Here is a 19,034-nt window from a genome sequence, read left to right as displayed (position 1 = left end):
CTATCCAGTTTAAGCACTGCTAATGTCATTATACTTCCAGTTAATGCGTGCATCTGTTTGTGAGTGTGTTTGTGAATTTTTATAGAACCGCCATCCTATTATATATCCATTTCCGTTATACTTTCACATTTACCATTACAAATTTATCATTTGATGTTAATTAGTTAGAAAATGTCATTAATATATGTGGCAATTAATCCAACCAAAAGTGTGCAGCATCTACGCAGCAAACTTTTATTGAAAAACACTGAAACAAGATGTAAGTCAATGTGACTGGATAGAAAAAAATCGATTTTACAAGCTGAGATTTTTATGAATTTGATTGACAGATATAATTCAATTCTAACAAAGATTGATAAAATGAGCCCCAAATATATATGGAAAGAAAATAGGTGAAGAATAGTCAAGATAGTTTGGAAAAAGAGCAAGATAAAGGGCAGAATTTACAGTTTAAAAGAATGTTCTATTTAATTTTGGTGGTGGACTTAACAGTGTTTTGTTATTTTTTTAAACTCCAAATTAGTTTATATACATTTTATGTTCATGTGCTCTATTTCACAATTTTTTTTAACTAACACTGTATAAATTTAGAGGCTTATGGCTATGCAGGGTTGATGACTAAAAACTAGGATATTTTACTATTATATATATGGTACACTTACTGTTATTCACTTTTAAAAAATAAAATATATTTTAATATAAATGGAATGCTTGTGTAATTTAGAAAATTTGGAAAATACAGAAAATAGACAGAAATCAATAAACTAAAAAACACCATGAATTTTACTATCCAGTTTAAGCACTGCTAATGTCATTATACTTCCAGTTAATGCGTGCATCTGTTTGTGAGTGTGTTTGTGAATTTTTATAGAACCGCCATCCTATTATATATCCATTTCCGTTATACTTTCACATTTACCGTTACAAATTTATCATTTGATGTTTAGGAATTTTGCAAAACTAAACCTTTTATTATGAAAAGTATAGTTAGAAACTGATGGACTTGGTCCAGCAATTCTTTGCAGAAATAGCAGTATTTTAGAAGCTCAAACCTGACAGTGAGGCAGAGAGTAATTATGATTATATAGCCAAAAATATGTATAATGTGGAGGGAATATGTATTTTCAGTAATCTAAAAAAAAGTGGGGGGAGGTGAGGGGAAATACACATCTCATCCACTGATGTCAGTCTGAATCACCAGTACTCTGCACCACAGCTGTTCCTCTGAATGTTCTTAAAATGAAGTACAAAGGGTTTTCCTTTAGCAATTCCCTCACAGAGGATGTTTCCACTAGTCTGCATAATTGACACATTTATGTCAACAATTACTGAGAGAGAAGATACAATGTTGAACTCAGTAGTATGACCACTTTCTACACTGTCCCTTCACTTTATGGCTAAAATCAAATTTATCTCCAAAGCCAGGAAATACCTTGAGTAGTGTTTCAAGGCAGAAGCAAGAGAAATTTCCTGAAGGTTGAGAAATTCCTCCCTTGATATCCACATCTTTTCCTCCAGCTGGTTGGGGAGAATTACAGGCCTTGTGCTGATCGTGTCTCCAGCAAGTGATTTTATAAACCCAGCAATGCAAGTAACACTTGAGACTTTTCTAAATGCTGTTTTCAGTCTGTGGAATATATTCCTGTTGCTATCTAACAAGAGAGAATAGTAGGACGATATTTGCATTGCCATGGCAACTTACATCTCTAGATTGCGATGACATTTTTGCCTGTTTAGTTCTACTTTTCATTTAGGAATAAAAATTTTTTTACTGCCTTTTAATTGAAAAAAAAAGCAACTGGGTGTACATACAAAAGGAGAAAAACTGAAACTTACTTAACATCTGCTATATGTCAGACATTGAATTGAGTTGTTTATGTACATCACTGCATTTGTCCTCCAAGAACTCTGGGAAGGAGGTCTCTGTTTAGAGAGGAGGAGACTTAGAGAAATGTCAGTGCCCTGCTTCGCTTAAGGTCAGAAGTTATGAAGTAGTAGAATCAGGGATTATCAGAGCTCAGTCCTGTCATTCCCGAGCCCGTGCTTTCTTCAGGACCTACACTTCCTCCATGCTTTCTGGCTGGGTTCCTTGTCTAATTGTCCCCTATGGCTGACAACAACCACCTTGTGAAATACCAGTAAGTACCTTGCGATATACATTTTTTAAGTGTTGTGGTTCTTAGTGTTTAATTCTAAATTCCACATATAGAAAATTGCACCTAAATCAGGATTGACTGATTATGTTCTACTCTTCAGTTAAAATGGTTATTCAAATGCTTTAATTGCATGCCATGTGCATTAGAAGATGATACCAATTAAGTAGTTAGGATTTAGCTATACGTATGATGGGGATTTAGCTATGCACTATGAAAAAAACGTATATCTATATTTTAATATAATTTTACAGATATAGAACGTGAAATATGCATTGCAAATATTAGATTATAATTTGTTGAACATAAGACGATATCCATGTGGAATTATATTTTGAATACGTTGATGAGAAGAGCAAAGTAACAAAAATGAATTATATTTACAAGTCATTGAATTAAAACTAAGCTGATGATTCAATTCTTAGTAGAATCTAAATATTCTGTTTATTAAAAATTGGGTATCATTTCTATACATTTCGTTGTAGAACTTTTTTCTTTCTTCAAATAAAAGAACGTAGACTAATGCAAAGATTCCTTCGTAATAGACTTTAAGAGATGTTTAAATCATTTTTGTTGAGATGGTATGCTGTTAACCCTAAAGCGTTGGTGGCAAAAGCAGGAATGAAACTGAAAATTCTCTTTATTGATCCTGTCTTTATGAAGCAGCAAGTGAAAGGAAGAATTTGGATATCAAGAAAAAGGTGACAAAACAGTTTAAGCACCACACCATTTCTTTTTCTCTCCAACCAACAAAAAAGTCTCAGAAACAGTTATTGTTTGGACAGTTGAGGGACATTCACATTTGAAAGCAGGAAAATTTCTACTCAAGTGATGGGGGCATAAAGGCAGAGAGGAAGCTCTGATGGACTCGTGGGGTCTCAAAGCAGAATGCACACCGCAAGTGTGGGAGGGCTGGGACGGAGGAGTGCAGCAGGGGGCAGTGAAGAGTAATTGTGAAGACACTGGAAGCCTGATTTGCTTATAGGCAATCAGAAAGAAATCAAAGGAAAGAAACAAATTGAAGATGTTAGATTAAGTTGGAAAAATTATGTTGGTTCCCAGGAGCCAAGGAGAGCTGCCTGCCTAGGTGAATAGCTCTGCAGGGTAACAAGGACGGGAACTCCCTCCAGGAGCCAGAGCCTCAGCTCTCCTGCTGCAGTCCTGGAACACCCACCCTTGTCAATCAGAGGGGGTGTTTTGAACTGGCATGATGTCATATTTGAGCATAAAAACATTTTGATTGACAGATTATTCTGAAAAGTTCATATGAATATGTATAATTTTCAGAGCACAAAAAAACACTAAGATGTTATGAGTCTTATACATAATTACCTTTAAATGAAACTGTAGCACTCAAAATAATTTCACCGTGATGTTCTTTTGGATTTCAATAATGCTGTATGTGGCTTTGGTTTTTACATGGGACATATTATAATAGAAACCCATCTGCAATAGAATAAACGTAATAGTAGCATATAAAATGTATAACAATGGCTATATATCCACATGCCTGTCATAAGTCTCTCATTTAGAGGTAGTTCATTTTCAGCTGGAAGAAGAAAACACATTCGGATATGCCTTAGTTTGGGTAGCAAGTAAATGTGCTTCTACCATATTATTTTCTTTATTATGCCTTTGGAACTCTTGAGGGGCTGTGGTTTTTACATTCTCAGTCAGAACTCCTTGTTGCAATGGCCTCCCGTGCTAAACCAAAAGTCAATACATGATGAATTTTCTCACCCCTTTTTCAAAAGTATATCAAAGGAAACTAAAACATGTTAAGTATATTCATTTCTAAGAAGTGTTAACAGGAGACTCTTCCTGACAGAAATACTGGCCCTTTGATCACATTCCTTGCATGCTAACAGCCCCTTCAGCCAGGTCATCCAGAAGCTCTAGAAATTGTTCCAACCCTCATGCCATTGCTGAGAAGGTAACACCACTCTTCTTCCCTTACTTCTCATCCCACTGATGCCCGAGGAGATACTCCCCTACCGCACCCCTGGAATCCAACAATTTTGATTTAGTTTGGGGCCATCTGTGGTTTGGGAGGATGAATAATTTATGCTCAACACTGCCCTTGCAAGGTCCAGACTCTCCCTTGCTCTGGGTCCATTATCCAAGAACACTTCTTTCAATCTGTTAATTTCTAGATAAACTGAGTCTGATTTTACTCTGAAGTACAGGTGGATTTTATTTCAGGTCTTTGTATAGCTGAAGAGACATTATTACCATCGAAGTGAAATTTGCATAGACAGATGAAATATTCTGCCTTCTTAGACCTTATGGAAATCCTCCCTATTAATAGCCACATTAGATGGAAGACATGGGTTTTTTATCATTTCAGAATCTTTCTTCTATCAAGTGGTTAGTTTCTGTCCACATCACTGAGTAATTTTAAGAAGTCACTATTTTTTAAAAATTTTTTTATTATATTAATCCCCATACATTACATCATTAGTTTTAGATGTAGTGTTCCATGATTCATTGTTTGTGCATAACACCCAGTGCTCCATGCAGAACGTGCCCTCTTTAATACCCATCACCAGGCTAACCCATCCTCCCACCCCCCTCCCCTCTAGAACCCTCAGTTTGTTTCTCAGAGTCCATCGTCTCTCATGGTTCGTCTACCCCTCCGATTTCCCCCCCTTCATTCTTCCCCTCCCGCTATCTTCTTCTTTTTTTTTTTTCCTTAACATATATTGCATTATTTTTTTCAGAGGTACAGATCTGAGATTCAACAGTCTTGCACAATTCACAGCACTTACCAGAGCACATATCCTCCCCAGTGTCTATCACCCAGTCACCCCATCCCTCCCACCCCACCCCCCACTCCAGCAACCCTCAGTTTGTTTCCTGACATTAAGAATTCCTCATATCAGTGAGGTCATATGAGACATGTCTTTCTCTGTTTGACTTATTTCGCTCAGCATAATACCCTCCAGTTCCATCCACGTCATTGCAAATGGCAAGATCTCATTCCTTTTGATGGCTGCATAATATTCCATTGTATATATATACCACATCTTCTTTATCCATTCAAAAAAGCCACTATTTTTAAAATTAAAAAGCTTCTTTTTGAATTTCCTTATTAAATACAGTGAGCAAGTAATTACTATACATTTCTTTCCCATATATATATTTTTTAATATCACCAGGGCCCACGAATGCCAAGACCACAGGAAGCTACTGTAATCTCGGTTTATGATAGGCTAAAATGAGAAGGGCTCTGAGTGGATGTACATTAAGGATGAAATATGCATTTTGTAACCCGAATCTCCAGGTTCCACCTGGTTCAGTCTTCACTCGTATCTCATTCAAAGAATAAAAACCAAAAGTAAAAATAATAAATTTTTATTTGACTATCTCAAGGCAGAGGGATGGAGATTTAATATAAAACTCTATCACCATTTCTCAAGATCTTTCTTTTCTCATTCCTCCTGATCTCAAATAGCCCAAAGCCACGCCAAAGACTCTTCATAATTCACTTTTACTTCCATGGCAAAATGATCTTCCACACTCAAGACCTGATGCATTTCTTTCTCTTTCTGACAGCCCCCACAACCTTATTTTTTGTTTGTTTGTTATCTTTATTAGGTAGATCAAATTAGCATCTCTGTTAATGAAAAAAAGCATTACTTTTTTTTCCCAGTATTTCTCTGGGATTTATCCACTAATCAAAATTCTCAAAAAAATCAGGTCCAGAAATTGACTCAGAAAGGAAATATCTTTGCTCCTTTTAAATTGGGGAAAGAGGAAAAATTATGAATACTCATGTGTTAAGGATTTTTATTCTGTTTTGTATACATCAATACATATGCCAAAATGCATTTCAGGAGCCATTATTATATTTCTGTAGTTTCAGGACCAACTATAAGAAAGACATTCTCACATTGTGCCAAAATGCATTTCAGAAGCCATTATTATATTTCTGTAGTTTCAGGACCAACTTTAAGAAAGACATTCTCACATTGTATTAATGCACTTTTTAAATTGACTAAGGTGTGGATTTATTTAATCTATAATTTTAACAAGAATTAACCATCAGCATCAGCTAATGATAAGCCTTAAGAAACCACATAGAATCTTTGTCATTATCTGAACTTTGAGGGAGGTACCTTATGTACATAAATGCTAAAAAATATGTCTATAATGTTTCTTTTTTTTTTTTTTAAGATTTTTATTTATTTATTTGAGAGAGAGAGAATGAGAGAGAGCACATGAGGGGGGGAGGGGCAGAGGGAGAAGCAGACTCCCCGCCGAGCAGGGAGCCCGATGCGGGACTCGATCCTGGGACTCCAGGATCATGACCTGAGCCGAAGGCAGTCGCTTAACCAACTGAGCCACCCAGGCGCCCTGTCTATAATGTTTCTAATATGTGTTAACAAGTTGGTCTTTGCTTAGATATGCCCTTAAAAAAATGAAATGGATATCTGAGACACTGAGTTATTTATATGACTCACTGGAAAAATAAATAATAATAATAGTGTTAATAATTTGCCAAATAGTTTGTAGCAGGTTTTTTTTTTTTTTTTTGGTGGGAGATTTAAATGCATTATCTCATTTTATTCTCTGAGATTAACAGGGATAAAATAACTTTTCTCTTGTCATAGAGCTAGCAAAAGGCAGAGTTGGAATTCAAACCCCATTTATAATCCTTAGTTAAGTTTCTTGTGAGTGAATGACTGCCCCTTGGAGCCATCCCTTGGTTATACCTATCAAATTCTATAATGAGATCAATAATATGAAAGACAATCAAGAAAATATTTGAAAAGATGAAAATTCTTCTCACCCTGGATATTTACCATGTACATTCTTTTTTGTGTGTGATTATTGTTACTAAACTGGTGCTCTTGGAACACTTCAATGTTATGTTATTTTCAAATTTGAAAGGTATGATTTTTACTTTTATACTTACATAATTAATGACTATATAAAATAAAGCAGGTATAACATTTAATTCTATAACATTCTTAAATTTTTACTTAATACGTGACCTTTTTAAAACATTTTCCTTAAGTTTCTCCAATCAAGTTCCTACAAATACATTACTCACAAATTAAAAAAAAAGAAGAAAGAAAGAAAGAAAGAAAACAAGCAAGCTCACGTACTATCTTTTCTCTACATATTAAAATAATGATGAGTGATGTTATTGATGTTTACTCCAAGAAATGTATCTCAAACTTTTTTCATGTACATGTATCAAAATAAAATACTTGTTAAAATGCCATTTTTATACCCCACCACATTTCTGCTACACATACAAATACACATATACAGATAAAGGAAGGGAAGGCCAAGAATCTGCATTTTGTCAGGTTCCTCAGCTGATTCTGATATGCATGAAATTTGATGTGTTGCCACAAGTTCTTTTTAATTTTTTTCAGTGTATAATTTTCTATTTTCAATATTTTACAGAAAACGTTATAAGTGATTTATATTTCTAAGCACAGTATTTGCATTTTAAAATATGAAGTAATGAACAACAAAATAAACAATAAGAGTTTTAGATTAAACCCAAAGAATAAAATAAATATCCATGAATCTATACTGATATTAATAAATGTTTGAATAAATAAGTGAGAGAAAAGAGCCATATGTATTTAGCAGAAAAATTCCAAATTAAAAAGCAGAAATAATGAGAGAAATAGAAAATCACCATTAGAACACCCCAGTAATAATTGCGGCAGGCAAGATTCACTGATAAATATTAAAATCAGTGGGGAAAGGTTTAAGGAGGAACAATATATTTGCATAGCCTCAAGGTATCTCCCCCAAAATATTTATTAATCATGTGGTGGTTCTAACATATTTCCATTCTTTGATTCTGCTCCCTGCAAGAGGTGAAGCTTCATTTCCCACTTCTGAAGTACAGGCTGGATGAAGGGAAAATTACTTTATGCAGAAACCTTACCAAGTGATCAAGTTTAATTAACATCAGTAGTCACAGGTATTGGTAGCATGTACCTCCTGGTGTGATGCCACGAGAAAGGTACTTCTCCTCTGTAGTCTTCTTGCTCCAAATACCTAACCCTAGTCTAATAATAAGAAAAGATAAGACAAACCCAAACTGACAGGCATTCCACAAAATACCTAAGTAGTACTCTCCTAAAGTATCAAGATCATGAAAACAAAGAAATACTGAGAAACATTCACAGATCAGAGGAGACTAAGAGAACTTGTTGAATGAATGCAATGTGGTATTCCTGATCAGATCCTGGGGCAGAAAAAGATATTAGTGAAAAAACTAATGAAGTCTGAATAATGTCTGTAGTTTAATTACTATTATTGTGCCAGTGTTTATTCATTTTGATAAATATACTTAGGTAAAATTTTAACATTAGGTTGAGCTGGGTGAAGAGTATATAGGAAGACTATCATCTGTTAACTCTTTGTATTATCTTTATAACCTGAAGTATCAGGTATTACAAAACCAAAATATATTGTTTTAATATACAATAAGTTTAACATTTAGTTCTCTGGACGTATTGGCAACACTCATGATTTTATGAACACTATTTATTTACACTTTTCATTTTATGTATTTATTATGTCTTATAACTGTCAATCCTTAAAAAAGCAAATTTAGTAGTTTTCATTATTATTTTATTATTCAGCATTTATGTGAAAAATATGTGTGTATAATTTTATACATTATATAGAATCATATATATAGGGGGGAAGATTTCTACTCAATTGCTGTAATTAGTTTGAAGTGTCATTTTAAGAATAATTTTAGTATCTAAATCTTCAAATCTAATCTGAATTTTAACATACTTAAGAAATTTAATTTCCATTAAAAATGTATAAATATTGCAATTTAAAAAGTAGAGGAGTGATAGAGTGAATGTGTGAGTTTCCTATTGCTGCTATTAACAAGTGACCATAGATTTAGTGTCTTAAAACAACACTACTTCATTATTTTAGATTTGTGGAGGTCAGGAGTCCTAAAATCAAGGTGTCAACAGGACTGAACTCCTTCCAGAGGTTCTAGAAGAAAACCCGTTTTTTTTGCCTTTTCCAGCTCCTGAGCGTCACCAGCATTCCTTGGCTCCCAGCACCTTCCTCCATCTTCAAAGCCAACAGCATAGCATTTGCAATTCAATCTCTCTCCCTCTGTCTCTCCCTTTCCCTCTCTCTCTCTTTCACCTTGCTTGCATGATCACATCTCCTTCACTCATCCTCCTTCCTCTCTCCTATAAGGACTCTTTTGATTATATTGGCCCACCAAGATAATCCAGAATAAACTCACCACCACAGAATCCTTAAATTGATCAGGTATGCAAAGTCCTTTTTGGCTTGTATGGTAACATATTTACAGGGGTTGGGGATTTGGATATGGACATCTTTAGGGGGCCATTATTCTATCACAATGGCTTTCCTTTCTCTCACATTGATTAAATTGGGGGTAAACCTGTTAATTTTAATCATTTGAAAGATATTGTGGGAATATATTAGCTATTATTTGCTCTAAACAACCAAATGTAAAAAAGCAGAATCTTACTTTTATTCTTTAATTAATAGCCACTAACAACAATGGAATATTGTTCTTTCATGTATTCTCACATTGTGTTTCATAAGTAATTTTTTTTTTAAGAATGAAGGGGAAAAAGTCATTGTCTTAATTTTATTTGATTGTGACTAAATGAGAATAATAGAAGCATAATTTTTTGGGGGCGCCTGGGTGGCTCAGTCGGTCAAGTGTCTGCCTTCAGCTCAGGTCATGATCCCAGAGTCCTGGGATCGAGCCTTGCGTCGGGCTCCCTGCTCTGCGGGAAGCCTGCTTCTCCCTCTCCCACTCCCCCTGCTTATGTTCCCTCGCTCGCTGTCTCTCTGTCAAATAAATAAAATCTTTAGAAAAAAAGCATAATTTTTTAAATTTTTCTTTTAATTTTTAATTTTTTTTTGAGAGAAAGAGCACACAAAGGGAGAGAGGCAGAGGGAGAGGGAGAGAGAGAATTTTAAGCAGGCTCCACACTTAGCTCGGAGCCCTACATGGGGCTCCAACTCACGAACTTGAGATCATGACCTGAGCAGAAATCAAGAGTCAGACGCTTAACGGACTGAGCCACCGCGGTGCCCCTAGAAGCATAATTTTAGAGCAATATTGGACAATAGCTCTATTCAGAGAGGCACCCTAACTATGATTGAGGATCAGGGTGTGAAATACCAGCTCTTTTAGATAAAATGCCTGCGACACATTTTAAATCAGAACAAGCTAGAGAATTGGACAAGTAAATTGTGGACATCTGTATGAGAAATTGTGGGAAAATTTTCAGGGTGTAAATTAATACAGTTGGGAGAACAAATGCCATTTATGTCATTTTTTTATGTGATAATGGAGAGCTGCAATTTGGAATACTTAATTTGTAATCACATTAAGTTCTGAAATCAGTGATTCTGATTCCTAGCAACACTAGACTTACAAACTCAGTGCAATTCAAATGTAACTATTTTAGAGTTTCTTCAGACTAATTATTTATCTAGGAATTCTCTTGTCACAATGTGGCTGTGAACACATTTTTCCATTCTTCATTCAGTATCTTGGCTGGTACAAAAAGATGTTGATTGAGAGTCCAGGCAGTGTTTTACGAGAGTGAGGTTGAGAGGCCTACAAATCAGATAGAAATCTTTCTTTGCATGTGGGATTTGAATTTCACAGTTAGTACTTGGTAGACCTATGAATCAAGAATATCTCAAATGGAATATATACTTGTGGGGATCACAGGCTTTCCATCAAAGTTGCTTGAAAATTAATCATTAGGGGAACATATCTATTAATTGCTTATTATATTTTTTATTTGCTAAGCATGTGCAACTATTTAGTAATGATTGACTTCAGCAGTCCCTGTGAAACAGCAATGCCTCCTAGTTATTTTTCCAGAAATGGAGAGCCACCTAGTAAGCAAATTATTGAAGATCATATGTCAATGGCACAGTAGAAACTGACCTGCCAGCTGAGTTTTCAATATATGACCTGGCAGATTTGTTCCAGTGTTCAATGACAAATTTCTCCTGGGCCTCCAAAAACGCTCAATGAATTTAGGATTCCCCCAGGCATAATATTCATCCATCCATCAGATTATTTCATCTGCCTCCTAAGAGTATCAAACAACACTCTAAATGAAAGAGTCACAACAATTGAAGGAATTCAGCCTTCTTATGGATATAGATAAGCTCATATTATGATATTTACCAAAATGAAATTTTTACTATGCTCTTTTGTCACTTAAGATGGGACAGAGCAGGGATGCCTGGATGGCTCAGTCGGTTAAGCGTCTGCCTTAGGCTCAGGTTATGGTCTCAAGGTCCTGGGATCAAGCCCTGAGTCGGGCTCCCTGCTCAGCAGGGAACCTGCTTCTCCCTCTCCCTCTGCCTACCGCTCTGCCTGCTTGTGCTCTCTCTCTATCTCTCTGTCAAATATATAAATAAAATCTTAAAAAAAAAAAAAGATAGGACAGAGCATTCAGGATATCTGAAATTTTGGCCATAAATATTCATTTTACAAAAATGAAGAAAAACATTAGTGAATATGAAATAGAGTAGATGTCCTCTTTTCTGCACAACCAAGACCAGTCATTGGTCATTGAAAAAGTTGATTAAAAAACCAAAATTATATAAATGCATGTTTATTTACTAAGTTTTACATGACACATTTCCTTTGAATAGAGAACCACCTAATTGGACTTATTTGCTATCTTGCTGAGACCACTTACGATTTGTAATTTTAGTTTACTTAAATTGAATCAAGTGTTAAAAGACTTTGATTTTAAAAAAACACCATTAAATCCAAATTTTTCTAAAATTTAATATTATTTAATCCATTCTTTATATTTTCTTCATATGCACCTTATTCAACAATATTTTTATAAGTATCGACTAACCTTTTTGTATAGTTCCAAAATTACAGCATAATTTTCATGTAAGCAACTCTTTTTTAATAACAGTAAATTAATTTGCATAATATTTAATTAAATGTTGTGATTGATGCTACCTTGAAATAACTACCTTTCTGCAAAATCACTTTTCTTCTGTATATGCAAGGCTGTATTTTCAAATCTCCCTTGTAGGTAAAGATAATCATGTAAACAAGAATGTGAGAAAACATGTGCTCTGGCCCATTAAACCTCCCAGGAAACTGGCCCCATGTCCTATTTCACTTCTTGCAGACCCTACGATAATTACTAGAGCAATTTTCAAAGTCACATATTGGAAACAGACCTAATGGGGAAGTACTATTAAGTACTGTTAGTATCAGTTGGGACTGTCCACACTAGAGAGTGAGAAACAAACTTCTGCCAGTTTGAACCATTTTATTTTCATCAATCATAATACAGAAATTAGTGTCTTGAGTTGAGGTGCTTCAATCACAAAAATTTAAGACATGTATCATTAGTGTGGTGGTCATGCAGTAGGCTGCAAGCAACAAGCAAGCAGACACTGCAAACTGGAAAGCTATAAGCTGTGTTTTATCAGAGTCAAGTATTTGGTGAAACTATGACGTACTATCTAGAAAGACATACAAAGTGCCCACCAAACCCCTAGGTCCAGGAGAAATAGTTGGAAGGAGGTAGAGTATTAATGTGCGTTGGCTACCACTCCATGCTGTGAACAAGCTATTGCAAGAAACAGACCAGCTTGGCGGGGTTTGCAGGCAAACAGAAAGATTAGAGAAAATTATAAATACAGAGCCAAAAAGTTTCAGAAAAGCCAAGAGCTCCTGTATCTCAAATAATAGAAGTTGTTGTACAAAACTCTTTTAAATGCCCTCTTCACACTGTGGTATTTTCCTACAAGTAAGGGTCCCAACTTTTCGAAACAAAGAAAATAAACATTTTAAAAAGTCTACATTCCCCACCTCCTTTGCATCTCGGGTGAAGACTGATGATTCAGGGTCAGGGCTTGCATTAAGTAAAGCAAAGCCCCCAAGGTACAAGATTTAAGGACACACTCTCAGGTGCTTGCCCTGCCTCTGCATGACTCTGAGAGCAAGCGCCCCCTTCCGTTTTACACCCTAGCTGCCTCCCTTGTCTCATCCCGGGCCACCCTTGGTTCTATCCTTTAGATGTGTCCCATGAGACTTTTGCTTCAGAAGTGACTGTGAGGGGTGCCTGGGTGGCTCAGATGGTTAAGCGTCTGCCTTCGGCTCAGGTCATGATCCCAGCTTCCTGGGCTTGAGCCCCCACATCAGGCTCCTGGCTCAGCGGGGAGCCTGCTTCTCCCTCTCCCTCTGCCTCTCCCCCTGCTCATGCACTCTCTCTATCTCTGTGTCTCAAATGAATAAATAAAATCTAAAAAAAAAAAAAAAAAGAAGTGACCGTGAGCTAACTGGGAGATATAGCGGATGGAGGTGGTAGTAGAGACAGCGTATTTTCTGGGTACCGCAGTGAGATACGTTCCTCATCACAGCCTAGGAAATATGGTCTTGGTTCAGGCAAGCCTGCAGCTCACTTGTCTTCACTTGTGGTTCTAGAAGCTATCTTGTAAACGTGGCCTACAGCCATGAATTTTATCTGTCCCAAGGATCCTGTGACCTACACAGTATCTTATGTTAAATCTCTCCCTGTTTAAGCTAGATGGAATTGGTTCTGTCTAAAATGTAGAACTCTGATGGTCAGAAAGTTTGCCATTGCCTACTTTTGTGATCTTGAAGGTTTCATTACTCTAAGCTTCAATTTTATCACCTGTGAAAGGGTAATAATAATTTGTACATCCGGGATGTAGGGGAGAAAAAATATCTTTTTCCTCTATCCTTTTAAGTTCTCCGCTGGGGTCCCCATAACAAATGACAAATTAACAAGAAAAAAGCATGAAAATTGATTTAATACCAGTTTTACATGGCATTAGAGGAAATGCAGACTTGAGGAAGTGGTTAAACTGAATTTTATGTGAGGTTTGATGAAGAGTGGAAGGTTGTGATAGGATGAAAAAGAGGGTATGAGCTAAGTGTAGTAGCTGGGGCATCAACAATTTGTTCAGATTCTTGTATGTGGCTTGGAGATAAAGAAGTTCTTTTCTCCCCCCAGGTATAGGGAAGGCACCTCTCACCAGAAGGGTTTTATAACCCTCATGGAAAAACATCAGAGTGTCCTTCCTGCACAGGCTGATTCTTAAACTCCTTCAGCTTAAAATATTTAATATGCCAAAGTGTTCTATTTTGGGATAGCATATCCTAAACTCCATCCTAGGCTAATTTTGAAAATGAAACATTATCTATAAAACAACACGGCGAGGGTGATAGACATTGGGGAGGGTATGTGCTATGGTGAGCGCTGTGAATTGTGTAAGACTGTTGAATCACAGACCTGTACCTCTGAAACAAATAATACATTATATGTTAAAAAAAAAGAAGAAGAAGAAGATAGCAGGAGGGGAAGAATGAAGGGGGGGAAATCGGAGGGGGAGACGAACCATGAGAGACGATGGACTCTGAGAAACAAACTGAGGGTTCTAGAGGGGAGGGGGTGGGGGGATGGGTTAGCCTGGTGATGGGTATTAAAGAGGGCACGTTCTGCATGGAGCACTGGGTGTTATGCACAAACAATGAATCATGGAACATTACATCACAAACTAATGATGTAATGTATGGTGATTAACATAACATAATAATAACAAAAGAAAAACTAATTCACAAACACTGAAAAAAAAAAAAAAAACCACGGCACAAGGCACCTAGCAGATTGATAGACATTAGTTGTGTTTTGTTAACTTCATTTATTGCTTTGGAAATTTAAGTCATCCATGCTTCTGATCTTTCTTTATCTCTAAATTGGGGTGACCAATGTAATTTCTCTTGTTCTTTTGTCCCTGGTTTTGCCTTATGCTATTATTTTAATAATCTAGATCTCTATTCTATCATTTTTCTCCTCGCCCACATTTCTCAATGAGACTCAAATGCTGCACGTCCCTTGCAGGCCTGTTGGAGACTGGAATCCTAAATCCCAGTCCTCATACTTCCTACTCTTTTGCCCTGATGCCATTAAGTTCTTGCCTGCCTTCACAGCGTTCCCTTGCATTCGTACTCTCTGTCTCTCTGAATACGCACCTGCTTGTCCATGACTGCTTGTAGGACCTTCCCGATACTGACTCTGTCTTGGTCACCATATGCTGCCTATTGCTATGTTGCTGGACATTGTCAACCTGCCTTAGGACTTTTTCCATTGCTTATTGGTCAGTATACCCTGAACACCTACCTCATCCCAGAGGGTTTATCTTAGCTTTGAATAGTGTGCTTGTGTTTTTTTCCTACCCAATTTCCATTTTTTCAAGGATTGTCATAATACTAAAGCTATTCTGTCTTAATTTAGAAGAAAATGTTTTTTCTCCCTTAACTGGGTCAAAAGTAATAGTTTCCTTCTGGAAACAATGGAAGGGCTCTTTCCCTAAATTTTTAATATATACATCTAGATATTTGAACACACACACCAAGAAATGATAGTGTGATATGAGGGTACCTATTACATTTAGTGGTTTAATCATAAGGTGAACATCATATAAGCAGCTCAGATGAAAAGATGCATCAGATGTTAATCTGAACAAAGCACTGATTTTATCTCATTTTGCCTGTGTAAGAACTGAAGAAAACATTCTGAAATGCCACAGACAGTTTCTTAGATTAATGATAATATGAATATCTTCCCTCTGTAAAGGCAGTCTCTGGCTTGGGTTCCACCATAAGTAGGTATGAATCGTGTAAGACTACTCTAAATTTGGACTCATTTTGTCTTTGGCCCTGTTACAGGAAATGTTTTCTTTTTTCTGTTATCTCTTTTTCTTTGCGTTTTTTTCTCCTTTACTCCTACTGCAGAAAACCTTGAACCTTTGTAAGATGATCTGTGATAATTAATTACACTCAACACAACGCCTGCTTAATATTTCCCTTCCCTACTGATTTAGCAGACATGGATCACTTGCCAACTTTCAATCCCACTTTTGACCTGAGCTCCTTGGTCACTGGTTTTCTTATCTCACCTGCCCTCCCCATGATATTAGTCATAATGCCTTTGGTTCCAAGTGACAGAACTCCAAGTGATTCAAGATGAATCATGCTGAAAGCTCCCTCTCCCACCCCGCACCCCCTAAGTGGGTCTCACATGCAGAAAAGCTCAAAGCTATATCTGGTTCCCAGCCTGACAGGATCTAGGTCAAGACTTTTTTCTCTTAACTTTTCCTTATGTCTTATACCAGTCAAAATTCATATCCAACCAGCATATGGATCCCAGCAGTAAAAAGGTATCTTCCCCTAGGGTTCTGGCAGAAAATTACCGAGGAGGAGCCTGACATACCTTGCTTCAATCACATGCTGTTTTCCCAAGCAAGCACTGGAGGCGTGAGGGGCAGCACTCTTACTGGCCAGGCCTGGGTCCCATGGACACTGCTGTGGGACTATGCAGAGAGCCCTACCAAAATCATAGAATGATCTCCTCACAGAAAGAATACTTCTGTTATCACAGGGAAGGAGGTGTGCTCAGAAATCAGAAACAACGATCCACTCATTGACTGCCCAATATCTATGCACACTTTTTCAAACATGATCTTCTTAAATGTCCCATCCACATAAACCAAGTATTCTTATCAAATCAAAGCCATAATGTCTCGCTTTCTAATGGAAATTCTTTTCTCCTACTGACTTCACCTTCAAGTTCAGGACTACTGAATCATGAGCCTTCCTAAATGATATAGCTCCAGAGTGTCTCCTCATGTACAGAAAACCTGTGTCTAATATTGAAAATATGGGTAACAAGACATCCAGAATATAGTGATGGAAGTTTTAAAAGCAATAACATAAATTTTTAACTTCTACTTTAGAAAAAAGAAAAGGGGGAAATGAAATATGTCTCAGTGGGCAGAGATAACAAGGATTCCTGCCCTGGCAAAGAATGATTTCCTTGGTGAGTGAGTTTGACAGCCGTGCCTGCTGGACTCAGAGAACATCTTTCTTGTTTATGTCATGACCACATGAGAGAAGTCTCCCCTTCTTGGGGCTGTGCATTTCACTTTCTAAAGATGTGGGTTTTGGAATTCTGTGGGCTTGCCTTAAGTTTTATTTATTTTTTTAAAGATTTCATTTATTCATTAGAGAGAAAGAGTAAGAACGAACAGGGAGAGAGGCAGAGGGAGAGGGGAAGCAGACTCCCCACTGACGCGGTGCTCCAAATCAGGACCCCAAGATCATTACCTGAGCTGAAGGCAGATGCTTGACTGACTGAACCACCCAGACACCCCTGCTTTAAGTTTTAAACAACCCTAGGTTCTTCTTTGCCAGGCTTTGGGCAAAAATAATGTCAGTAAGTTTTAGGCAAAAAACAGTATCACCAAGACCATGCTTGCATCATGGAGATATGATTACTATCCCACTGAGTGAACAAAATTGAAAATACTATTTTTGCCTAAACTCAGATATATTTTTTCAATAATGAAACACATCTTAAGAACAAAAATAAGTTCTGTGAAACACTCACTCTCTTCATTGTGTGAGAAAGATTATGGCCAAATTCCCAAGTCAACTCTTCAATGACGGGATCTCATTACAGAAAGAATCTTTCAGAGAGTGAGGTGAGTGCCTCCTAGTAGGTGAATTATACTGAAGGCTGTTTGCATGGTACTTCTCAGGCACAAACAGCCTTCCGCCTATTCATGTTCACATTCATCCCTTCATTCACTCATTTCCTGCCTCATTTTTACAAAGGATTTAATATAGTTTATAGGAATGCATACAGTTTAACAAATATATAAGTAACTAAAAACCAGGTGAGAATTTTTTTCTGTTTATTCTGTCTGACTAGAGATTTAAAGACTGAAAAGAGGAAGGCTTTGGGGAAAGAAAAGAGTAAAAGAGATACGTTGTACCTCTCCATTTTAAAACTGACCAAATTGTTTAAAGAGAAAATAAGGAAAAATAATAACTACATCAAACTGCATCAGACTGAAATTTAGAATAGTCATACCACAGACTGAGAAGTTGCTACCAGATACAGTAAAATTTGTACCAACCCAAACGACTTAAAATAACATATTATTAAGTAACCTTTACTGAATGCCTACTGGTGCCTTGCAATGTGTTAAATGCTTTACATGTATTACTTTTTTCAAGGCTAGTAAGGAGCCTGAGGTGGGTATTGAGGTTGATAATTAACCATAGAGTGTAATGACCAGCATCTGTTCTGATGGATTAAGCATCCACTCTTATTGGTGCATTCCTATACTTTGCCAGTTATTCTAAGTATGTTAAAAATCTTCTTTTTATGATACGAAATGAAGTCTAAAAAAGGATAAATAGTTTTCCCAGGGAATCAATGGCAGATTTAGAAATTTACCAACTCAGTATCTCTGACTCCATAATCTCATCAGCTAACTTTTTCACTGTTCTGCTCACACCAGCAGTTTGTAGTCAGTTTGACTTCCAGAGAGTCATATTTCAGTGGAGGACAATCTTCAGAACCTTAATAATATCTCTTCCTCTTGAGGACTGAGTACTGAAAACTTGATAGGTCGTGAGAGAGGAAAGAACAAGACACCAAGACACTGTTCAGCATGAAAAACTTTTTGAGTGCCTGATATGTGTTAATCATGATTCTAGGTGCCTGGACAAAATTCATGCCTCATGTATCTTATACTGTAGCTGTTTTCTTTCTGCATCCCATCCTAAGAAGGCAAAAGCAAACGTTGTAGAGCACTCATCCTGTATTCTGTGTGTATGAACAAAGATTATGAGCATAGGACAGATTCTGAAATAATCCCTTCAGGACTCAGACCCCATTATTAGGAGTATATTTTGGTTGTAAGTACATCTAAATATTTGAAATGTTAGAGAAGTTTGCTTGCAAAATGGTACTTAGAACTTAACAATGTGTCTCCTTATTTGTGAATAAGAGTGAATGA

The 19,034-nt window shown here is 36.7% G+C and overlaps 1 protein-coding gene across 17 annotated transcripts in view; it reads left to right on the top strand.

The window, feature by feature from the left end:
• Positions 1–19,034, top strand: part of MARCHF1 (membrane associated ring-CH-type finger 1) — an 861,947-nt gene that overhangs the window by 595,301 nt on the left and 247,612 nt on the right. Inside the window, exon 1 of one of the 17 annotated variants that reach the window (XM_078069408.1) lies at positions 1,909–2,138. The exons of the other annotated variants lie outside the window; for them this stretch is intronic. The gene's annotated coding sequence lies outside the window, so the exon portion shown is untranslated. Of the gene's footprint in view, positions 1–1,908; positions 2,139–19,034 lie in introns of those variants that run through there. 17 annotated transcript variants of the gene reach the window in all.

Source organism: Halichoerus grypus, chromosome 3, assembly GCF_964656455.1.
Source record: "Halichoerus grypus chromosome 3, mHalGry1.hap1.1, whole genome shotgun sequence".
In the NCBI taxonomy this organism is placed as follows: domain Eukaryota; kingdom Metazoa; phylum Chordata; class Mammalia; order Carnivora; family Phocidae; genus Halichoerus; species Halichoerus grypus.
This window is presented reverse-complemented; position numbering and strand designations above follow the sequence as displayed.